Genomic DNA, 25,780 nt, shown 5'->3' with positions numbered 1-25,780 from the left:
TAAATATTTCGTTATGTGAATAACAATGAAGGTATCCTCAGATAATAGCTTACATCTTCCTAAAATCTACTGGGTGGTGCCTTAAGAAGATCCTGGGTCATAGGGGCAGCTGCTGTGGGCGAAAGATTATCCATAGCTGTGTAGTGACCCGGAACCCTAGTTCTCCAGTCCGTATTTTACCTCATACCGCCCCCACCTTCCCTGTCCCCATGCAAGGGTTTATGTTTCCTCCCTGCATGGTATTTGTGCTTTAAAAGAAGATTTTATTACTTCTGCTACAGTGGAATTTCTCTTTTTACTAGACAGTTGGCATGACCGCAGCCTGAAACCGCAATGGAGTTGTTAACACACTGGGATCAGTTTTTCCCCCTTTAAAGCTATTCTTTTCTTTTCTTTATTTTCTTAAAGGGGGGAAATAGCCCCAACAAATCAACAGAACTATTAACTTTCTGATTTATTTGCTACAGAGAGCAAAAAAAGTCAATGTGATGTGACAGAGAAACCAGAACAGACAGTAGGAAAACATTCAGTGTGAAAGTCTCCAACTGAAATCGTACCACAAGCAGTTGGTTATCTGGAGATAGACATCTTCAATTTCCTGATTGCATAATAGAAATGGGATTTCTTTTTGTACTTATTAAAAAAAAACACATATGGATAACGCTGACATAAAGTTTACTGTGCTTTGGGTTCCAAAATGTACTCTAAAGTTATCTTCTCAGTGGCTCTTAGTGTTTGGTATTTCTTCACCATCAGAAAAAGTCTGTGGTGCTAATGTGATGAGTGCCACAAGAGATCTTCACAAGCCTGGCAGATTAACTGTGCCTAGCTGGCCCACATTGGGGCATTTAGTAAATAAATCTTCCACCATAAAGTGAAATAGCACTGAGGAAAATTAATCTGGGTATTGATTGGTGACTTAATAGTTACACTGCCAACACACGTTGTGATTTTGCAAGTATATCAGGGTTAGAAGTTTCTAAGGATTTGAGACCGTGGTTCAGGCAGTTCAGGACCGTTGTCCGTTCTGGGCCTGGGTCAGGCTTTGCAAGTGACCTGCCCAACCCTGTTGGTAACAACACAATGTGTTTCCCTCACCCCTATGTTTGTGATGACCCATTTCTGAGATGCATAATTAATTCTTGGCTTGACCTTCTAGCTGACATCACTTTGGCATTTCAAAATACCCATGATCTCAAAAACAGACCTCATTTTTAAATCACCCTGTATATCAATACTCCATTTTATTTAATAGTGTTTTAAAATAATACTTTAAAAGGCAGCTTCTTTTTGTCTCATGTGCCTTTGGCTAGGAAACAAAGGAAGTCTCTTTTAAGAGGTGTTTTACATTTTACAACTACTGAGAGAGAACATAGTTCTTTAATAGGTGTATATGTAAGAGTTCTATATTATAGGTTTTCAGAGATTAGAAGCCTTGGAACAAGGTTGTTTGATAACATCTCTTGATGGGCACAGGAGCCAATGGAAACCTCAAAGATCTGGATGCCAAAAGAAAGCAATCCTTAAACTTGTGGGCAACAGGAGCTTTTCTGAGCTTATGTTATTCTCACCAATAGTAGCATGCTGCCTTGACTGTGGGTGAGGGGTGCGCAAGATGGATCGTTCTTGTCTTATACTTCATGGTTATGGGCATGTAATATGTTCTTCATTGAGCCAGGCAATTGACAGAGACGCCAGTGCATTTAAGACTTGAGTCTACTGGAAATGAGACTTGCATTCTTGCCAGAAATGGATGCTTTTCTGTGTCCACCACTATCACACATCTTGATTTTTTTTTTAATCCTGACTCTTAAAACAATAATATCAAACAACTCCAGGGGAAAAAAGTTAAATATTTCCATATGAAGAGCTGATTAAATTTGTATGGTTTTCTTTTCAGTAAAAATTGATATGTGATGAAATGCAGTGCAGCTGGATGCCTGGTTCAGACTGATACTCACATGTCCTCTGATCTCTGTCCAGCTCTTAGGGCCACTGCCCAGCTATCTGCCATGCTATGGCCCATGTTCTGAAATGCTCTTTCCCAGGTACTAAACACAAAGTCAGTGGTCACCTGGCTTAAGTCTTTCCTCTTAACTTGCGTTGCTTTTTTGTGTCATTTAATGTAATACAGTGCCCTTTCAAGGGCAGACTAGGCCTGTGTGTAACCTTAGGTTTAATAGTGAACATGCAATGTTCTATAGAATTCTTTCAGTTGAAAATGGGGTAAAGATCCTGGCTAAGGCTGGGAGGGTGGTTTGCCCCAGGGAAGATGGTTTGTTGGCTCATGCAAAAGGTCATGAGTACAGAGCAGTATAGTCCGAGCTCAGATGAGGTGGTCATAATCCTTGCTATTGTGTACCACGTGCTGCCTCTACTTCCTTAGTATCAGTTCCACTTTCACTCAGACTCTCCTTGGTCACCGAAGAGATGGTTGTACTCGGGAGTGGGATGGCACCGGGGTAAAGGTACCTGCACTACAAATCCATGGGCTAAGAGTCAGGGAAGAAGAGGTTCCTGAGGGAAGCGAAGGCAAGATGACAGACGGAGCTGGGTGGATGCAGGCAATGGGAATGTCCCTAGCCTATGCAAAAAGTCACTCCACCAAAAGTGAGATAGAGAAGTAAACCTCTGATAGCAAACTTGAGGGTTTGGGGAGAGCCACCTTTACTGCTTCCGTTTTCATTCTCTTAAAGTATGAAGAATAAGAGGAAAGGGCTCTTGATTATTGGTGTGTTTATGTGAATATATGGGCTTGGCTTTTGATTTTCGCAGCATTAGGAGTTTGTAGGTGGCTTTGCTGCTGCTGTTGGAGGGTAAAGGCAACAATAGAATTTTTGTTTCGCATACTTTATGGAGATGAAACTATCCTACCTCTCTTATGCTTGAAAACTGTGTCCATCTTTCCTTTCTGCAGAGAGGAAGCTGCCAAAGAGTCGGGGACTTATCCTATGCCCTTAGGGCTCCATTCTGAAAGAATCTAGCACCTTTATCTTCATCTTTATTATTTTCATCCAGCTTCCACTTCTCCAAAAGTCTCATAGTAAGCTGGTCATTGTAGTAGGTGCCTATAATCCCAGCTCTTGGGAGACTGAGCCTGGAGGATCATGAGTTTGAGGCCAGCTTGAGCAACATAATGAAACCCTATCTACAAAATAAAAAGAAAAAACAAGTCCTTCTCTCTCATGGTTAACAGTGACCAGCTCTCCCTTCCCCCTTCCCACTTGCCAAAGATCCTTTCCTGCCAGGTCTTGACCCAAAGTTAACTTGATTCTGTGGCCAACTTTCCCAAAAACTACACTGTTCTGTGCCTCCTCTCTCTGCCAGTAGTGACTCCCCTCAGTGAGGTCAGGCACTCAAAAAATTAATAGGGCTTCTCTTGTAGATTCCTCATTCAGAAATGGCAAAAGTCCCCCTACTCCAGGACTTCACTTTTGTGACAGAGGAAAAGACAAATTTGACTGTCAACATTTGTTAGGCTCCAGGGAAGTCACATGTGCCACAGAGCTATTATAGATCTCTGTTTGTCAAACTGAGTGTTTACTGAGGCTCCTTTCAGCCGCCCCCCCCACCCTACCAGCCACCTAGGAAAATGGTCTATCTACATACAAACAAAGGCTTCGCCTGGAAGAGTTCTTTCTAATAAAATTTTACATATACCAAATAAACAAGAGTACTTTTGAAATGTAAATGTGTCATTTTCATAAGCAACTTAAATCAGCTCTACCTACCTGGAGACTGGTTTCTCCTTCAGCACAAAGCACCATGTTCCCTCCTTGTCCTTAGTCTTGTGCAGCCCAGGCTCCCTGTACACTTAGATCCTAGTGTGGATTTTTTTTTTCCTCGAACACTTACTGCAGTTTAGTTATTTGTTGTAATTATCAAGTTCATTTTTCTCTAATAGATGTGATTAAGTATATTTAGCACTGTGTAATGAGTTTTCTGCCTGGTTGCATCTTAGCTAATAAGGAATTCCTTAGTGGCATCTCTGACAGCTGCTGTGAATCCCAGGTCTGTGCTGCCACAAGAGACCCTTTCCATGAACTGCTAGCATTACAGAAATTAACTCCATTACACTAACCATAAAATTGAGGCTGAAATTTGATTACTAATAGATCCTCAATTCACCTAGAAACTGTAGCAATGGGGAGGTACCAGTGGGGAGAAAGGTGAATGCGTGTGAAATGGCAATGTCCACATTTTCATCAGTGCATGTGTTCAGATATTTCTAACTATATCTTCAGTTTATTTCCTGAGTGAAAAGACGAGATCAGTGCCAAGCTTATGGGCTGATAACCACGCAGTGATTTGGTGGGTGAGAAAGTGCAAGTCTTCGTTAATGCCACGGTGAAGGTAACTTGTTAATTGGTATTTCTGTCTTCACTGAGTTAAGAAGCCTTGGGTGTGGTTTTTGACCATCAAAACTATGTGCCATTGTCACAGACAGTCCAAATTTGTAAGGCTAAAGTGCTAAGGACAATTAGTAATTGGCTGCTATGATGTATAGTTGCTTAGCAACGGTCCCTGAATTAAGTCTCTGGAAGGGGCATACAGGAATAGACAAGACAGGAAGAAGAAATAAGTACCATTTCAATGTGTAGGTGACTGTGTAATGAAAAAAGAGTAAAAGATATTTGTAATCATAGAAATGGCTGAGTGGAAAATTGGGGCTTAAAGGAAAGGAAAGGCAGAATGTCATTCTTCTCTTGCTAAATAAAATAAGAGTAAGTGGCAATTGAACGACTCCATTGATGTAACTCATTCTCTTCCTTTGACACTTTGCTAAGATTCAAATGGAAGCAGAATCCAGGGAGCACTATTTATGCAAAATGCAGCATCAAAATCCATGGAGGAAAAGATGGCGAGTCAAGTTGTGCTGTCCTGAAATCTTTAGAACAAAACTGATTTGGCTTCAGTTACTTTATACCAGTGAACTGGGATGCACTTGGTTGCAGGGCCCAGTTTGGGTTCAGCCCCGCTTGCATACCAGGTGGATTGGGTACTTTTATATACTGATGTTCTGTCCTGTTCCATTTGAAGTCAGGAAGTGGCTTACTCATTTCATTAGATACAGCTGAGGTTAGAGATTCTCGGCAGACTAAGATATCACCCTGAACTACATGATTTAGTGAGCTGGGTTAGCCTCTGGAAGGCCAAATGAGCAAAAGAAAGAGGAAATGCAGTGAAAGACCTTGATCCAGTTCCTGAGCCTTGTAAGGGGCTTCCTTATCTATAGCAAGGAGCTCTGTCAGGAGGTCTGCAAAGGGCCAGGGGCTCATTACTGTTAGTGAGGGCTGTTTTGCAATTAGTGTTGAAACACTGAGATAAAGAAAGGATATATAGGAATTAAAAACAGATAACGTAAACACTAACAAAGAGTCTTAATCCCCTTGGCTGTGTGTTTTGCATGTCTACCTCTGATCAGAATTCTTAATAATATTGAGTGTGTTGCAACTCAATAAAGATTCCCTAGGAAGAAACAAGTCGATTCTTGGATTTAAAAACAAAGCAAGGAAAAACAGACACAGAAAAACTTACATTTGTGTATTTCTATTACTTTCAAAATAAATAATTAAATAAATTATATTACATGGTGAGATTTGGTTTCAGTTTACTTTTGTTAGGACCACTTATGAGTGTAATTCACTCCCTTGTTATCTTCAGGATTCAGAAAGCTGATTCTCTTCGCTACTGATTTATTTTCTATCTGAAGAATGATGGTGTTTTGATATAACCTTACTACTGGGCAATTGACAAAATTTTTATCTTCCTGGCCTGAAGTTCTTCACTGCACAGAAGAAGCTGATAACCATCTCTGATACTTGCCTAGTACCTATAAAGGGCTCACCCTCACTTACAATAGAGCACTGTATTGTCAGGACAATATATAATTCTTCTCTGGGAAGAAGCCAAAATGATGGTTAGTGTATAATAACAGCATGCATAATAGCACAATCAGTCTAATGACCAAGGATTCTAGTTTAAATGTTTCAAGCTAAGGGTGCTGTGTGCTCTGACATTCCCCCACCATCCCCACCACTCTCCCATACATAACACTCATACTGTAGTTCCTTAACACCCAGCCTCTCTATTGGACTGTCAACTCTGGGAAGAAAAGGCCATGTACATTGTTTTTCACGGACCATTGTATTCTAGCACCCAGCACAGGGTATATTACAGAAAGGACACTTGATAAATATTGGTTGAATTGAATTGTTAGAACCTGGCAATAGTAGCCAAACCCAAGATGGCCCCTAGTGACCCCCATCTCCTGATATTCACAACTTCATGTTATCACCTCCGTTTTAATGTGGGCTAGACATGGTGACTGACTTCTGGCAAATACAACAACTGGGTCACTCATGTTCTCATGACCTCTCACTCTAGAAGAAATGGCCATGTTGTGAGCAGCATTGTTGGAGAAGACCTTATGGTAAGGAACTTGGAGAAGACTTTATGGTAAGGAACTGCGGCCTCCAGCCAGCAGCCATGTCACTGAGCTGGGAAGAGTATTTCCCAGCCCAAATCAAGCCTCAGGTGACTGCAGCCCCAGCTGATGTCTTGTTTGCATTCTTGTGAAAGACCCTGAACCAGAACCACCCACTCCTCAAATTAGTTGTTTTGAGCCACTAATTTTGGAGGTAATTTGCTACACAGAATTAGATAATGAATACACTGTCCAGTTGCATCAACTCATTCACGTATACATTCTGAAAGTGTTGCGTACCAACTTTGCCAGGGACTATAGAAGGTGCTGAGGATACCAGGACTAACCAGCAAGGTCCCTGCCTTCAAGGAACTTACAGTCTAAGAGAGGGAGATGGAATTGTGAACAGAGTATGACAGATCCCAGATCTCTACAGGTGCAGTGGGATACAAAGGAGGGAGATGGAATGGAGAGGGGGTAGCTATCAGATTGACAAAGTGGTCTCACATAACCACACCCCCAACACACACACAAGAACATCATAGTAACATTTGCTTCCTCACTTGGCTTAGCTTAGCTAAGCTATAGATAGTTTCAGAAAATCTTGTTTAGCACTACTCTGTAGTGCATTGACTCCTTATGTTGCTGAGAGAGCCCTCCAGAAGAGGTCCTTGGTTATGAGCCTTCCATGCTGGACTTGACTCAATTTGAGTGACTTTTGCCAGTCTGTCAGTTTTCTTTACTCTTCCCTGGTCTGTCTGCCATTAGCGCCCTACCTCCTGGCAGGGGGTTGTCTCTTGATAGACGCAAATGGGTGATTTTTTAAAGTGACAAAAAAGCTGTGGGCTTATTTTAATACTTTGTATGCATTTTGGATGTGTAAATGCAAAGTTTCACTGTGACTTGGTAAATGAATATTAGTTAAGCCCTGGGCCCAGCTATGTCCACCAACAGTGTACTTATAAGGAATGCAGTGAAGATAAAGACATATGGATGGACAGCAGTAAGTCACAGTGGTAAGAACACAGCTCGTGGGATCCTGAGCATGTCTGATTCTATAGTAGGCCCATTTGCAGGGCCTCATCCTCTAGGCTCCACAGAGCTTTCCCAACACACGGACAGTGTTGAGTGGCTGACTTAGAGCCTACAGATGGCATGACTAACAGACATTGTGGAGGGGAAAATTCACACCAGTGAGAAGCAGTTCTGCTGGGCCTGGACTCTCTACCCTCTGGGAGGTAGGACCCAGGAAGGAGATGAAACAGGACCAGGCACTAAACAGCCCCATGTCAAGATGCACCATGCTTAGTGTTGCCTCCAAGGAGAAAGAAAGCCTACTTTCTCTTTGCCACAGACCTCAGCAGGAAAACAATCAAATGCTGATACATTCTCCACTGCCTTAAGTAGGTAGAGGAAGACAATTTAGGAGAGACACCAAAGAGTATTTGGCTTACCCCATCCTCTATGCGTGCTCAGAATGATTGAACAATCAGTTGTGTTTAGGACCTTTATTTGTGTCCCCTCTCCCCCTTTAAAAAGAATTCTTCCTTTGTGTGCTGCTGCTCTCTGTTTTTGTGGTGGTGGTGGTGATGGTTTTAAATAGGAGAACATGTGAAAAGAGACTGCATAAAAGATGGACTTGTTTTATATATGGGATATTGCCTGTCCTTCAGATCTATGTGTCTCGCTTATGGAATGAACCAAAGTAGGAGAGATAAACTAATATTTTGTATAAGCTCAGCCAGACAATACAGATGATAAAGATGTTTCATCTTCTTATGCATGCAGAAAATATGAAAAATCGTAGTTTACACATATTTGCTCAATTCAAGTGTAAAATTGGGCCCCTCGATTGCCCTGGGCCACTGTGGCTGTGTTGAGGAAGCTCGATTTACCTTGCAGCCGAGTGAAAAATGATCAGAATATTAGACTCATCTAGCCCACATTAAGGAACCATTGCATTTCCCGACAATTTTATGCTATCTCAATATGAAAACAGAGCAATTTCGACTCCTATCAGGTTATGATCGGCAATTACAGTTGCATAATTCACCTAGTCGTCTCTTTGCAGGGCCTTTATTTTCCCTCTTGGTGACATTCCTGAGAAAGTGCCTGATAAAAATGTCATATATCATCCCAGCTTTAGAACTCGTGAGGGGGTAATCTGCCATGCCTTGCTGAGCCCATATTCATCACTAGATTTTTGACTTGGAAGGGTCATGGCACTCATAATTTCCTGTTTGATATTGTCCTCAGCAGCTCTGACAAGGGGCTGTAAAAGCTCAGTTGTAGGCAGTGGTTAAGCGCTGTTCCAGTGGGGCTCATCACCAGCAATAACAGTGCATTACTGTGGCTCGTGCTGTAGTTGGCCGTTTCGAAGATAATTAGATTTGATGTCAACATTTCTTTATCACCTGCATCCTTTTGTGCATCTGTGTGTCAAGTTGTTCTTTCCGGGTTTATTAGCACCCTCAGAGCTACTCTCTATCTGTCAGCCTGTGTGCTGTTTGTGTTGACAGTTGTAAAGTTAATTACGAGTACTAATGAGCATCGGGCTTTTGGTGGACATGGCGTTTTGGACATTTAAAACTATAATTAGTTTTTTTGCTTGTGTAGTGCTTCAGTATTTTTTTAAAAATGCTAAAAACAGTACCTTCCTTCTATTCCATTTTGACATTCTGTGTATAGTCAACTTATCTTTTATTCAAAGGCTCCAAAAACTCAGTTCTGTTTCTTTTGAAAATAGGTTTCCTTTCCATTGTAATTCCATGAATAATTTCTTTTGTTCCTTGCCTGTCTTCATCTTGATAATGTGACCATTTCATAGGCCTGGAGAATTAAAGACAGTAATCGTGGAGTGATCAAAAGTTGTGCTAGGTGAATAGTTGTCTCTGCCCCATGGATGGACTGTAGATTTTACACTTGAGACTCTTCAGATCTCACTCTGGGGTCAGCTGAAAGATTCAGCAAGTGAAGAAGACTAGATAAAATTAAAAGTATAATAAATAGTTCTTTTGGTAGCTGGTCCCAAAATAATAGCAACAGCTAACATTTATGTGGCGTTAACTCAATCCTAAACTCATTCTAATGATTGCCTCACTTAATCCTTGCAACAAACCAAGAGGTCAGTGCTATTATCCCCACTTTGCAGATGGGGAAGTTAAAGTTTAGAATGGGCAAGGAACTTACTCGAGGTCTAACCACCAGAAAGTTGCTCTAGGATTTGGATCCAATCAGTATAGTATAGCTCAGAGCTTGTGCTCTTACCCATTCTTCCATAGACACAAAGTATGCTTTCAAAGAAAATTAGCAGGCTCCTGGGGCATGTATTCTAGAACAACAAAAAGCAAGCACTTAGTAAATCAGATCTCCTCATTTGTATTTCACTCCCAGTCATGGAGGGACGCTGGTTTCAGTGTAATGGCAATTATCTATGGCATGTACTTTATGGGGTATTTGTTTGGTCTATTGCGGCTGCAAAGCACCACTCCCTTGCTGCTATTCATATTTACTTTCTATTCATCATTATCTGCCATTTTGCTAAATAACTATCCTTTGCAGACATAAATCATCTATAAAAATACTCTGGCTCGGAGAAAATTTCACCCTGGCACTGCAATGATGAGATAACCATTTTCATCTCTTGTTGAAGCATTGAGATTTATTGGCTTTCGATGGGCAACGGCCCAGGCATCACTCTCTGCTAAACACACTCCCACTTGCATTTATTCTTATTGCATTTAGCCATTCAAAATGGAGCTCTCGGAATCCCTTGAGGGGCCATTCCCAGCCTGGGTGGGGTGTTATTACTTTATATTAGATAAGGAAAGGACACACAAAGAAACATGCGGTGATTCGGATGATTTTTTATTTCCGTTTAGCAGTGATGACAGAATGTCATAGTGAAATGACTTCAAAAGTCATTTTTCCCCACTGCCCTGGTTCTGCAGCCTTGTCCCTTGAGGGCTCTTCCATTGTACAGTGTTATTAATTCTGCTAACTTTCAGACTTCATTGCTGACAACAGGCCTCTTGGCTTTCGCAGCCTATTACATTAAATTTCCCATCAAACCATGTCAGCCTCTGAGGTCACAGATTTCGAGAGAAGCTTTAGATATTTTGCCATCTGACTTCACAGGCAGGTGTTTGCTAAATTGCTTTTAGGTTTGTTTTTCCAGCGTCAGAAATCAGCTTGAACCTATTTTAAAAAACTCAGCCAGCAAGTGCTCATCAGGATAAGAACAAAGCAGAGTTGGAGGCACACCTGAACCAGCACACCCACATGTGTTTATGCACACATGCACCTGCACGTGTACACTTGTATTTCAGTTGACTTTCAAAGGGAAAGCCAAGCCTTCCAACTCGACTTCATCCCTGACCCCACCTGGTGTGTACAGTGTCTTGTTGACTGTCTGACACTTAACGAAGCCCCAAAATACAGTGTGCCTGCCCTGCTGAACTGAGTTTTGCTCCACTGACCTTGAGTTTGGAAGGATCTGTGAAACTGTTGAGCGGCATTAGAAGGTCACGCAGGGCAGCCCAGGGAAATGATTGCAAACCTGGCATATCGTCATGTGGGCTCCTTGAGCCAGCTCCTGGTGGCAATAAAATTCCAGTGGTTTCCCTTGATGCGTTAATTTTGGCATGCTGTTGAGGGATTAAAATAAAGGAAAAGCAGAAACCTTCCTTCCCAGGAACATGGCCACAGGCACCACGTTACTGTCAAAATTACATTTTGAAGGAAGCCTGCAAAAGAAAATGGAACCAGGGCTCCATTTAAAAACAGAAAAGAAATAAGATGTTATTTTTGAAGCAGTCAACTCTCGAAAATGATTACAAATCATTTGGCAAACCCCAAGTACTCTTGAAATTCTTATTTATTATTAGTTCCAGTTAATATTTCTGCTTCCCAAATGACAACATTCAAATTTCAGCTTGCCACTTCAGTGTAGATTTACAGGCTGAGCCATTAAACAGCCTTTTGGCTCCTTAACTGTGTGTCATATGTGAGCTTGGGAGGGTGGGAAAGTGACAAGCCTGGGGATTTGAAAAGGAGGGAGGACCCACACTCTGGCTTCCTCGGTGATAGGCATCTAAACACATCAGTGCCTCACCCAAGAGCAGGTGACAAGAGCTAGGCACCTTACGGGGAGCCCTGTAGTTAACTCTAGCCCTGCCCCCTTTTTTCTTTATAATTTTTAGAAACCACAGGAGCTGCTCTTATCAGAAGCCATCATTAACTAGTCCTTCCTGCAGGAGGAGACGCTGAACCAGGTTAGGGCTGGGGAAGGATGAGCCAGGCGAGGCAGTGTCACTGTGTCTCCCCCTGCTAGCAGCCATAAGGAGTGAGAATCATTTGTGGCACTCTGGGGACAGTTTTGTCACCCTGACAGTAATGCTGTTATGCGCTGGCTTGACACACAGGATGAATCCATAAAGACAGATAAGTAACTGTGAAAGTGGCTGGGGATCAGGCTGAGTGCCACCACTCACCTGCAGTGACAAATAGATAGTCATGAAGGATTGGAAATCCTGCCCAACACGGAGATCTGTCAGCCAGGAGATGGACTGCAACCCTGGTGACACAGGCAGCTGGAGCAAAGTGTGCATGTGCACACGCGTGTTCCTGCAGTGTGCGAGGAGGTTGACTTCAGAGCCTTGTTTGGGAGGGGCAGTCTTTCCTGAGAGGGGTGTGTGCTGGTGCAGGGGGGAGGAGAGGATTTCAACACTGTTTTTTTTTTACCATGTGGAATAGGATGCTGTGTGTTTTTATTGAGAAATTCAGGCACTTTTGGTTAAACTACTGTGCTTAGATCCCACTATCCCTGAGATTTTTCTCATACCAATAGGGGTCCCCATCTGCAAATCAAATGAATCCAAGAGATGATAGCAAGCAAAATATTACTACTAAGCCCCTGATGTCCGAGACACTGGCAAAGTGCAGGAGGAAGCAGGGGCCTCTTACTTGTCTTTTAGCTGTGAAGGTTTGCTATTTCTTGTTGGGAATATGCTTCGCTTCAATGAAAGAAATTCTTAGGGAATCATTAAGAAAAACAGGCTCCATGCTGGATCTGCTATTACCCGCTTGGGCCAGAGAATCTGAATGGCACTATTTTGTAGTTATGAAGTCCATTGGTAGTAAGCAGAATGCACCGTCTTTGTTTTAATTATTCTTGAGGTCATGGATGTCTGGAGATATCCTAGCATCTTCCTGGAGAGTGATAGACTAGATTTAAATTGAAAAGTAAACAAATGATAAGAGTAAAACCTCTTTGGTCACTGTCAGGGATTGGGAGAGAAGCCTAGAGACTTTGCACAGCTCTTTAAAGCTCTTTGCTTCCTTTTGTGTAGAAAGAATATTTTGATCCCAGAGATAAGTCTAACTATATCAGGACCCAAAGGTTTCAGACAGGATGGACCTTAGGTCTTCTAGGTGGGTTTGCAGGTAGTGAGAATGGAAGGAAACAAATATCCAGGCATCTTTTTCTAGAACATCAATCAGGATTGCTAGTGGATATAGAGTCCTTGTTCTGACTGTTTTTAATGGAATATCTTTTAAACCAAAATTACAGTAATAAGCTTTCATTTTCCCAAATTAATTCTCTTGCCCTATTCCTTTGCTGTCACTTTTCCCACCTGGATCTTAATACAGGGTACTTGTGCTTCTAGAATTCTGGCTCCCCAAAAAATGGCTACATGTACCTGAAGCTGCTTCTGTTACTATTATTGCTACTGCTATTGCTGCCATTTGCGCAGTCCTCCTTCTGCTTGAGTGTTACATGTATCAACATTTACTCTCCTGTCGTGGCAAGCCCAGTTTCGCTAGAAAACCCTGGGGTCTATTTGTTGGTCTTAAGCGTCTTTGTTTTAGTTTATCATTTTTGGAGGCTGAGACTATTTCAAAGCAATTCAGCTGTAATGAAAACATCATTTTTTTGACCCTAAGTTCTTAGTTTGACACATTTTGACCCTTATCATTCTAACCATGATTTAAATTCTGAATTTCAAGAAGCCTTATTAAAGATGTCAATTTGTGCACCAGAATGGTAAATGTTCCTGTGAACTTTGACTTCTAAAGGAAACTCTATTTTGAAAGAATAAAAGATTTTCCTGATAAATATGTTCCTCATTTTGCACTAAATCTTTTGGTCTGAATGCAGGGGTAGGGAAGGCCCCACTGTTGCCTGACCCCCCCTTGCTCCCTCATTCTGTGATCCTGCACTTGTTACAACCTTCAGAATTAGATTTTTATTTTGCCAAGAATACTTTTGTAATAGGATATAAATCTCCGAGTGCACACCTGATTAAATAGGCCTGTACATGAATTAAAAAGAGGTAAGCTACCTGCCATGAGGGGACACAGGTAAGTATGCCAGGTACCCAGGGCTACAGGGACAACAGGGAGCTCTGTGGCCAATTTTATTAACTTGGGAGCTGAGGTCATACTGCTTCTTAGGGTCTTTCACTCTGATTTATAAGGATTCCCCTGGAAGGTGCCCTTCTCCTTCCCTCCTGTTCTCTCTCATTGAATGGTCACTGTAAGCCACCAAGGCAAAGACACTGAAGGCAGGTCTGGATCACTGGTGCTAACTCTTCCCCTGTCACTCTTTCTGTCATCCCTGCCTGATTACTTGCTGCTCTTCTGTGCTTATGCCAGCTTGGCAGTCGTGACACCAAGGACCAGCATTTGTCAATAACTGTGCTTATTTTCTATGAGAGAGTTTAATTTACTTTGTCACTGGCTTTTCTGCTTTTCACCAGGTAAAACCAGAGAAATCTGAGCCACATCTTTATCCTTCTAAGAACAGAAACACTATTTTGGTAAAAAGATACATTTTTTAAAGACCAACGTACCCAGCCCTTTCTTAGGGAGCATGGCATCATACCCATCACACTTAGGACTTCCTGTTTGCTCCAGGTCTTCTTCCCTTCCCCCTCTGGTCTGAGTGACTTTGAAAACTTTGGTCTGTGTGGAATGCATGTTCTGGCAAGCCACACTGGAAGGCATTAGAAAGTTCCTGCTTCAAAGAACTTACATGGTACATAATTCTGTCACGTTAACTAACTATATCCACACAACATTTCTCTCCATCCTCACAGCACAGTGTGGTTGGCAAGGCAGACATCACCAGCCCTGCTTTGCCATGGAGAAACTGGGTCCTGGAGCAGTAGGTACCACTAGTGAGTGGGTGGATTTGTGCTGACCCAGGAGACTTTTGTGGGCATGTTTTTTCTGGTCTTTAACAATAGTCCATGTGCGAGGTGGGCAGGTGGTAATGTCTGGGTTTGCACAAGGGAAGGCCAAAGCTCAGGGAGGGTAACTGGCTCTCTTGGGGTCATGGCAGCTGACAAGTCACACAGGTGAGAATGTACCCCAGATACTCCAATTTTCAGACCAACACCCTTTCCATTACACTAGGACTAACTCCACAATCATGAAAATCTCAAGACAAAACTAATCTTAAATCTCCGTGTAGCTTCACCCTTAATATGATTCTGAATTCCCATGTCAATTACACTGCAATTCCCTGGGGAGACCCATGGATGGGAAAGTTCTCCCTCTGCCAACTGCTCACACCACTTCAGGGAGAGCCAGTCCTCCACCTCTTGCTCATTCATCAACTCGTTGACCTCAAAGGTGCTGAGAATCTAGATGTGGGTTCTGGCACTGCTTATCTTTTGCTGACTCGTGCCCTGGGTGTGTGCAGCGTACATGGGCCACACCAACAAGATGCAAGGGATGTATGGAAGAAGACCATCTGGTGTAGTCATTATAGGGACCCACCAGTGGGGAAAGGGAGCTCTTGTGCAACCATTCCTCACAGCAGACACCAAACGCAGGAGACTGCGCAGTGGAAACCTCCCGTCTCTGCAGCCAGGCTTGGATCACAGGGGAAGTGACTGCGCGGCCGAGTGCACTGCATTTGCAAAGGTCAGGCTTTAATTACATGCACAGTTAAATGGAAATACTGTAGCGAGGTCACGCTCATATTTCTTTGGCCTTCATTAATGTTATTGGTCTGTCACTTTCTCTCTCCTTGGGTTTGTAAATGAAAGTTCTTTTAGTACACTTAAAAGGATTATTTATTTTTAATTGTTTTGCCTCTGGAGGGAGAAGTTACTTTTTTTGGAGTTGATTTAAAAAAAAAACTGCCTATGCATTTCTTTTAATTTATTTTAAAAACCTTGTGCTTTTTATAGTCTTATCTACTAATGCTTTTGATTGAAACACAAGCAAAAACCAGCCAACATGAACAGGTTGAATGCCACATCTGTGCAGAAGATAGCAGCTCACTTATTTATGGCTCAAAGAAATGGAGCCTAAATTAAGCTAGCTATTGCTGGAGAGTGGATAAGCGGCCATTATGAATTATCCTTAATTATAGCGATTTCCTAAACTAATAAACCTGCTAAATCTTTATTGCAAAGGTTAGTTTACGCAGTGCATATAAAATCCGCATGTGCTCCGCATCAGCCACCAGCTGTCTGACAGTGTGTTGCTATTTCGGTGAGTGTTCACATAAATTTTACGTTGGTTATATTAACAGTCAGTCCATATCACTACCCACAGATGCCAGTAGACATAAAAACTGCTCTCTAGTGAGCCTAAATATCCCTAGAAGCTAGTTGTGTCTAATGTTCCGTGTAGTATTTGTACGTGAAAGTACCAGATTGGAGGGTTATTTACAGATGAATATTTCAATCCAGTTAGTTCATCTAGGCCTACTTAGCCTTCTTTGCTGGTTTATTTGTATGCTAAATAATTCACCAAAGGTTCTTGTTTACTTTCTATAGTAGTTTCTATGAAATGCAAACAAGGGAGCCAACTTTGGGTGTTCAAAAGGCTAAGCAGCTCTGTGTTTAAACGCGGGTCAGAACAGCAAATGCAGTCTTGCCGACGGGCTGTCACTCAGTTTTACACATTCCTCTGGTTTGTTTTTTTCTTTCTCCTGAACATAGAATTGGAGCTTGCTGCTTTCACAGGCATTTTTGGCTGGACTATCTTTTTTCTAAATTTATCTTTCTCAATACCTGCCTATGTGCCACCTGCAGCTTGCACAATTAACCCCAGCAGTGAAGAACACATCCTTGGCTTTGTGACGCTTCCCCCATAGTCCTCTGCGCTAACAAGAACAGGTTACTTCTCTGCTATTTGAAGTGCCTTGTTTTCCTTCTTTCCTTCTTTCTTTTTTTTTTTTTTTGTTTTGTTTTGTTTGTTTGCTTGCTTTTTTTTTCCTATTTTTTTCCCTCTCCCATGACTTTTTTCTGATGAATTTCCAAATCTCAAGATAGGAAAGGACAGTAGACAGGGCCTTCCTTTTTTCTTAAAAGCCCTGGGCTAGTTCAACCTCTGTCACCCAGAACGCAGAGGGGCAAAGTCTCACTTTAAAAGATGCTGCCTTTGGTGGCCCTCAGAAGAGATGTCAACCCAGGGGTGAGAAAGATCACTGTGTCCTAGTGAGGTAACAGTGACCTAATCCTATTTTTCAAGTGTTCCTATGGCTCAGTTTATGTGTGAAAAATATCTGTCAGCCCCCACATTTGGCAAATTTTTATGATCCTCAACATTTGTTCCCAAAGAGATTGGAAAACAGCCTCCTTCATTTTCAGCCAGGTGCTGCCAAGATCATGAAAGAGTTCAATAGCAGAGCTAACTTTTTATTTAATAATATTGATTTTGTCATTTTTACTACTTACAATGGGGATTGGTCGGCTGATAGTTATTTGACCTCCCTTTGTGCATGGCTGTGGAGTGCTTCGTTAAAGCTATTGACATATATCTCTCTTCCCCCACTCTCCTTCCAGCAGCCCATCTCAGCAAATAATATTGAGATGCAGTAACTGTTCCCTGATATTGATTTCAGATTGTGTTCATCACACCCTTCCCCGGGCCAGGCAAAGAGCTGCAGCCCCAGTTCTGTACCCTAGACTGCTGCAGGCTGAAATATCATTTCCCGCTTTCAAGCAAGAATTTCAACCATATGTGGATCAACACACCCCCCCCCCGCCAAAAAAAAATTACCCAAGAAAATGAAAGCAGTTTTTGATTGTGATTATTCTTATACATACATAATTAAAATGATCTTTTCAGGACTGTGTTAGGCTTTTTCTATGATTTTTCTTTCTCTCTCTCTCTCTCTTTTTTTTTTTTTATTAAGGAATGCTAGATGTGTGGATCCCTGAGCTGATAGGGAGAACTCTGATTACATTTTAATCTTATGGGATTCAGGGTTTGGCACACTCAGCCAGACCCAGGGCCTCTTTGACCTTCAGTTCTCAGCCAGCTGGGGCTGTTCTCACCACCTGGGCCTAAGAAAGTTCCATGTTTTCCTTCTGTGGAGTCAGATGAGATGGCAGGGTGTTTAAAAGAACTAGGCATTTAACATTTAGGGAGTGGCCTACCTAATCCAGTGATTATAATCTGGATGCCTGTTCATGGGAAAGGCATGACACATGATTTGGGTGGATTTGCATATTCATTGAAAAAAACATCAAACAGAGCAAATAATGCTCAAAGTTGTAAATTCCTTAGGAGGAGAAAAGGCTGTAGAGAATCTGCACCCAGCGTGTTTACTAGATGGTGGATCTGCAGGTTATCTATATTTTTTCTTTGTGCATTTCTATGTTTCCTAAATTTTCTTTTGCAATCAGAAAGAAGAACCCTGCTCATAAGTGTTATTTTTGGAAATGGATAGATTAGTAGAAGGATTGGAGCTCCAGAGTATCCCTGTCCACCAGAATGAATGCATTAGCCAGGGTGGAAATTGACTCACTGGCCATGCTAATCTCTGCCCCGAGGGACATGGGGCGGACGTCATTCCTGTCACCACGCACCTGCCAGTTTTCATTTCTTGAATCCAGTCGGTATTGCACCAGCCTTTGCCACTGAAAATGCTTAGGAAGAAAGGCTTTGGAATCAGACAAGCCTAGCCTTGATTCTTAGTACTTTCTCTTGCCAGCTCTGATTTTAAACAAGCTACTTTACTTTTTCTTGGCCTTGGTCTCTTCATCTGACTAATGGGTTATTGAGAAGATCAAATTAGATAGTATACATAAGCTTTTAATATAGTACCTGTATCTAGCAAGCAATCAATAAATGGTAATTGTCACTCTGGCATCTGTATACCAGTTTCTTCATCCAACCAGAGTCCTAATGGAAATTAGCATAAATACAGTCCACAGAATGGTCATTTTTTTCTCAGTTGAGATCTTTCCAGTGTCTAATACATATCATGTTTTCCAGGACAACTTGACTTTGTATAGCACTCTTTGATTCAAGGCACTTCATTTTTAAATATATGTTTAAATAGAAATGTGTTTTTATTTTTAAGCATTTTTAAATAGATAGATGTTTTTATCAGGAAAACACTATACAGGTCTTTATTCCTAGTTCAGGAAATATCTCCATTCTCATAGTTCTGTAGTATTAGAATGTGCTACACACACAAACACACACCTCTTATCCAAGGAAACATTCTTCTCATCAACACTGGAAACCTAACAGAAAATCCTCAGAATTGCCATAGAGTCAGTTTTACCATTCTCGGGCAGGTCAGAAACACTTTCTACTGCCACAAATGGCATGGGATTCTTCCCTGCAGGCAACCATCTTCAGAGCTGAAAGCAGAGATAAAAAGCAGCTAAATTAGAGACTTTACACAGTTGCTGGAACCTGCTTAATGAGAGACAGAAAACATTTTGCAGGCTACTGAACTTCTGAAATGTGACAATCCAAGCAAATGAAATCATGGTACCTTTCATTGTAGTTTAATTGGACTCAAAGTCAACAAGAGAAGCTGCTGAAAGCCGCATTCAAGGAGACAGACAAGAATCGTACAACAATGCATTCAGCCCACACAACACATCTTACAACTGTCCAAGCTCCACACTTGCTCTCAAGACTGACTCTTTTGGTCAAGAGAGAGAGAGACAACTGCAGCAAACAAAAGCAGAGATTACAAGGCAGGCCAAACACTGGTACTGTGGATGGCATGCTGTCACCCCGAGTTATACATTTGAAAATAGCTCAGCCTCATGGCAGCCGGTACAGGCCAATTTATTTTAAAGAGGCAAAAGGAAGTGAAACAAACTTAGGCCCTCTCTTCTGCCTGTTATGGTGTCAAGATATCCATGTCAAGGAGTCCTGTTAACAGGAGGCTGAAACTGAGTTGAACATAAACACTAACAAGAGAAGAACTAAGCATGAGCCTCCTGTTGAGTGGAGCTAAATGGGAATCCCAGTCAAGTAACCCAAAAAACAGAAAATTACCATAGCTGTCAGGAGTGGGACCAAAATCCTGTCAGACCACAGAAAAGGAATGGAAACAATGAGGGAAAGGTGAGCTTAGAGGGGGAGTGATGTGAAGAGTGGATTGTTTTTAGGATGTGCACATCTGGAGTTAGGAAGCCCTGGGAAGATTCAGAGAGCATCTGGGCTTCCTTATTTTGTTCCTGTATCATTTGAATTCTTCGGATTAAGCATAATTCTATAATTTCAGCCTCTTCTAGTCTAACCATCCCACCTGACCACTTGAGTCCCACTTTTATTGTCATTATGGCCGTAGGTTTAACCAGCACAGCTAAGAGGATGGACAAATCGGGTGCCTGCATGTAACAGGCCATCCTGGACATTGATTTTTGAAGGTTCATTAGATAAATGCTGACATCACAGATTGATGTCTCTTTAAACCAGTACCTCATGCAGGACCATCGGGGGAATCAAAAATATTGATGTAACATGTTTGAGCAGAAGGCCCGCTAGAGAATTCCCCTGCCTAAATGGGATCCATCAATTTAGGCTTTTTTTAAATTATTCTAATTCTGTGCATCTTGTTGGAAGGAGAGTTTGCCTATAGAACCCGCTTTTATGGGGGGTTGCTGCCCCTGCGTTGGTAGCAAAGGAAGGCCATTGGGGTGCCTAAGTCTGTTTTTCATTGTTGTTTTGAGCTGCTGTTTAGTAATTAAAATTTTTGATCATAGACTCATTTTCCCATACAGTGTGGCCATACAATTGACAAGGGACTGATTAATGGGCCAACCCTGGGGCCGGGAGGCTGCTGGGTTGTTCTCTTGTGGAAGGCATGCCGGCAAAATAAAGTTGATGGTTTTGTTTGTGTTTAACCCTTCACCTTGGCACTATCAATAGATTGAAGACATCATTTGTATCTGCAAGTGTTTCTTTAATTAAGACCTTCTAAAAATCTTTCCTATTGATTCATTCCATTATCCTATTGATTAACTGCAGTGGATCATGTACTTGGTCTTCAGTGGAAGGCAACATTCACAGCCGTCGGTCGTGAGTGCACATGCAGACCACAGGCAGCCGGCAGCCAGCACCCAGGGCTGGCGGGAGTGTCTTGCGTTCTAATGAGGCTCCACCGTGGCGCACTGAGGCCCTCAGAGAAGCCTGTTACCTCCTGCTGGAGGGGCATCCAAGCATTCTCCCACCTGTTTATCCTGTAGCCACTCAGGGGCACAGGCACAGGCAGTGTTAAGTTGGGGAAGGGGAGGGATTCTGTTCTGCATTGAAATATAAAAACCTTGGGCTTTGAAAGAACAATGCCTCAGAAATCCAGGTATGAGGCATGCTTTCAAGGCTGCTCACCTCATCATCCTTTGCTCAGGCTGGACCTTTGCGCTCCTCCCTCCTACCCTATGTCAGCCTCAGCACTGGGCTAAAGGAGTGACCACAAGGGCATCCTGTTTGGCAGTACTTCCCTCTGACCAGTTCAGAAAGAGGAGCTGCTCACTTTGTTTACTTTCTACCACTGAACGTGAATCTGAGGCACCCCCAGTATTAAAAAATGTATTGTCAGATTTGTTCTTAAACTTGATGCTTTGAAATATTCCTTAATATTGACAACCACAAAGAATTCCACGGGTTGGAGTTTGAGGAGAGAAGAACTTTGTAAGGCTGCGGTTTAGTGTTCTGGAATGCATGAAATCAAATGAGATAATGTATAAAGGAGATAAAGCACTTGGCACACAGTAGGTGCTCAGTCCATAAAACCAGGAATTGTTGGCCCACCCACAATTGATTTGTCTTCTTCCCATCCATTTCCTCGTGCATCCCCCATGACTTCTCCACCTCCTTATCCTTCAAGCAAACCAGAGAAGGTGGCCTTCAAGGGTCAGAACACCGGCCTGCCAAATGGAGTCCAGCAGGAAAGAGAAAATGCTGAGCAGGAAGCAGATTAAGTTAAAGAATATGAGGTATTTCTGCTCTGTCTCTTTAGTAAGCAAATTAATTAATTTTTTCTCAGAATGGAAAATCCTAAGATGCTGAAACATCTCTCCCAAGCAGCCTCATAGAGTGTGTGTGTGTGTGTGTGTGTGTGTGTGTGTGTGTGTGTGTGTGAAAGAAGAAAGGAGAGAAAGGGAAAATACGAATCAGGCCTCACTCACTAATGTGGTGTCCCAGGGTTAATGCCAGTGGCTTCTTTATAGTCCATGAGAAAAGGCTGCAGAGAGTCTGCCTCACTGTGTGTCTGGGTTGAGAAGGTGGGAACAGAAAACTGATAGTTGCTGGGATGAGCCCTCTTTATTAACATAATTATGAAAAATAAAAATGTCACCATTTATAGAATTTTGAAATCAAAATTTAGAACAAATTCAGGACTGATTTGTACTTCTACTATTGGCTATTGTTAGTCACCAGTCGTTTGCACCAATTCCAAATGTTCAGTTTCCCTTGGCACTGCATTTTGGATATCTTACATTCTGTACAGAGGTTTAACATCAGATAATAAACTCTTTTCCCAGGCTTAGAACAATCATCCTAACTGCCGTCCTACCCTTGTAAACTTTTTGAAATGCCTTTTCCACACTGCTGTGAAATTTGTCATTGTGAAGATACCCCCAAACTCTTCTCCAAAAAAAGAAGAAACTTATTTAGATCTAAGTATACTTTTCATAAGCTAAGTAAATGATTTATAAAATACAATAGGAAACATTTCTAAGTCTCAGTATTTCTGGGTTTGCTGTTTTAAATTAGTATGTAATTTTTATACATTAAAAATATTTCTTGAAAACTCAGAGAAATATAAAACAGGAAAGTCTCCTATAATCCCACCACCCTGACATAGCACTCTGTGTTTTGTCATGTTACATTGTGTTGTGTTGTGGTGCTGGAGATTGAACTCAGGATCTTGTGCGTGCTAGGCATGTGCTCACCACTGAGCCATACCCCCAGCTCTAGCAACTGTTCATCTTTTTAAATATTCCTTGGGAGCATGATTGTTAATGGAAACTAGAATTCCTTTCTATGGATATGCCATAATTTATTTCACTTTTTTTCTGTTTTGGGGTATTTGGGTTGTTCCCTCTTTTTCCCTAATATAGAAATGATTAGGTGAATATCCTTTTCTAACTTTGTGTGATTCTTTATCACCTTAAAATGAATTCCTAGAAATTGAATGACAGAGTCAATAGTATGCACATTTTTAAGCTTTATGACATGTATTGCCCAAATGTTCTTCCAAAAGTTATAACCACTTATGTAGGTTCTCTCAGCAGCCTGTGAGCGTATCTATTTTTCCCTATCTTTACCAATACTCAAAGTGTGTGTGTGTGTGTGTGTGTGTGTGTGTGTGCATCTATTTATCTCAATCTGATAATTAGAAAATTGCCATCTCATTGATTTAATCTATATTTGATTACTAATGAGATAGAGATATTTACTTATGTTAAATGCCTATTTATATTTCTTTTTATGAAATGTTTGTCCATGTCTTTTGCCCATTTTTATTGGAACATTGGCTTTTTCTAATTGATTTGAAGATATATTCTTTTTAACTAAGAATTATAGCCCATTTTCATAGATAATCAGATTCCATTGTTACAGATAATCATACTGGATTTTTCCATAGACATTAGTAATATTTGGAATATCTGTTGATAACGGCAATATTATTAATGTACTGTTTACTTTTTTAAAAATGGCTCTTTTGCCTCTGATAAACAAGACATATGAAAAAGAATCTGACAGAGTCAATCCAGCTTAGGTTAACTATCCCAGGATACTACCAGCATTTTATTACAGTTGTTAAAAAGAAAAAAACCAAACCAACAATCTTATTGTTTTGATTATTGAGATCCAGCCACAGATCAACTGAGCAATTAAAATCTCTAAATAACATTCTCAGAATTGTCAAACAAAGGATTAGTTCCCAGTGGAAAGGACTTTAAAAAGAGAAAAAAAAAGAGATAGTTTTCTCTGTAATGCCTGTGCCAGTAAATGGTTGCACTAATTGGAATATACAGAAGTATTTTACCAGTTTAACAATGCATGACATCCTAATAAGATTGTGATGACAAGCTTTTCTTTTTTTGAAAGGTGATCTTACTGTGTGCTTCTAATATACAGGGGCTTATGTGTCTTTTATGATTTGTCATAAATGAAATTTGTAGAAGAAAATGATCTGCTCTATGAAATCTTTTCTGTATGTGAAATTATTTTTTAAAAGATAACAGAATCTGTTTTTGTTCATAGATTTTGGAATAATATATTTTAAGGAATCTTGGAGGGTGAGAAAATCTTGGGTGAGAAAGGATCACAATTAAATGCATATTAAAGTGCTGATCCCAAATCCCACTAATCTGCCACTCGAGTGTGTGAGACCACAGTGCCCTTCTCCTGCTCAGGTGGCTGGCTAAGTGCAGGCTCCGGATGGTTAATGACAATCTTCCAAGACAAGCAGGACTTAACATCAATATCCCTCTCCCTGATAATCTATGTACTCTGGAGGTGGTGAGTTCTGGCAGGGTTTTGATGATTTTTATGATGGCTTGTGTATATTTACAGTGTGTTTAAAATACTCTTTTTAATTATCATTTGAGTGACAAAGCTTAATCTTTCGATCTTTACCTGCACTTCTTGTGATGTATGTTTGTTAGGTAACTCCAAAGAGGAAATTTAGCAAAGCCAGAGCTTTCTGCCAGTAATAAGACTGAGAAGTCAATAGATTATTAACCCGCCTTTCTCCTCGTCACAAGAATAAAGGAGTCACTTTATAAAATCTTTCCAAGTGGCCCAGATTTTTCAGAGCAGCATCCTTGAAACATATAATAATGACTTTGCAGAAATGGGCAGTATTTGAATTCCACAAAGCAAGTGTATACAGAAAAGAATATCTGAAAATAATTTGAATATTGTTCTTCTAACACACTGATATGAGTCCTTTAAAACTGTCTATGAGTTTGTTGCATTTATGTACAAATATGTGGTTGTTATTAACATTTGTGTTTGTGCATATATGTATCCGTATACATGTCTGCTGTGTATGTATATATTATGTACATATTAATTACCATATATAGTTAGGCAACATATATGATTGGATAGTGATGTTTATTATACTTTAGGGGTTAAATAAACAGGTTATAATGATTATCTTCACCCATCAAACCATACCTTAAAATACTTCCCTCATGTATTTCATTTGAAATGGAGTGAAAGGCCATGACTCTTATTCCTTACTACAAGTGAGTACAGGCACCTATGTTAATAGTTGCTTAGGACTTAGAATTAAATAGTGAGCCTCTGGCTTGGTTTCCCTAGAGGATGAGGCACATCCACCACTTCTTTTGAAAGCTCTTATTTCTTATAGTACTGGGCCAAAATTTTAAGCAAAAGCAAAAGAAAACCAATCAACCAGCCTATATGATTATTTGACATATGGGATTAAATGACCAAGTTAAATCATCATCATCATTGCCATAGAAAGGAACTCCAGGCTAAGACTACTCTCAAAGAAATCTTAAAAATCATAGATTGATTTGCAGATTTAGTGGGATATTAAAAGTTGATGCTGTGCCTGAATAAGATAAGCATTCTATATTAGACCATGCTTGAGAAAGCCTTCACGTGACTATGTGATTTTATTGACAGCTCAAAACTAAAGACCATAAATTCTGCTATTGGGCAATACAGTATCCTAAGATAGGACATATGAATGCTGAAGCCACCTTTGGGAGCCCAGCAGGTTCAGTGTAGAGTCAAAGGAAACATTAAACCCCAGACCGAGACCAACTTCTGTATAGTTACCTATTTTAGTTGGTGTTAGTAAGTCTTGGCTGTCATTTGTAACACATCCATCTCCTTGGGCAGTTTTTCTCTAGCTTCACCTATGAGTCACACTTAAGGTTAAGTGTTCATCCCAGCCACCTCCCTCACCAAGCTACTACCATCAAAATGATGCTTACCACAGAATTGCCACTTTGAAGTTTAGGCTGCAGTAGGACAAGGTGGAGTTTGTACCAAGAGAAGACAGGAAAAAAGGCTTATTGAGTCTCCTCAGCCAGGCAGGCCAGTGTTCTTGTTTGGAGAAATCATCATATGCAGAGAGTGAAGAAT

The 25,780-nt window shown here is 41.1% G+C and overlaps 1 protein-coding gene across 1 annotated transcript in view; it reads left to right on the top strand.

Moving 5' to 3' along the window:
• Positions 1–25,780, top strand: part of Fto (FTO alpha-ketoglutarate dependent dioxygenase) — a 391,597-nt gene that overhangs the window by 334,940 nt on the left and 30,877 nt on the right. The gene's annotated exons all lie outside the window — the stretch shown is intronic.

This window comes from Castor canadensis, chromosome 15 (genome assembly GCF_047511655.1).
Source record: "Castor canadensis chromosome 15, mCasCan1.hap1v2, whole genome shotgun sequence".
In the NCBI taxonomy this organism is placed as follows: Eukaryota; Metazoa; Chordata; class Mammalia; order Rodentia; family Castoridae; genus Castor; species Castor canadensis.
This window is presented reverse-complemented; position numbering and strand designations above follow the sequence as displayed.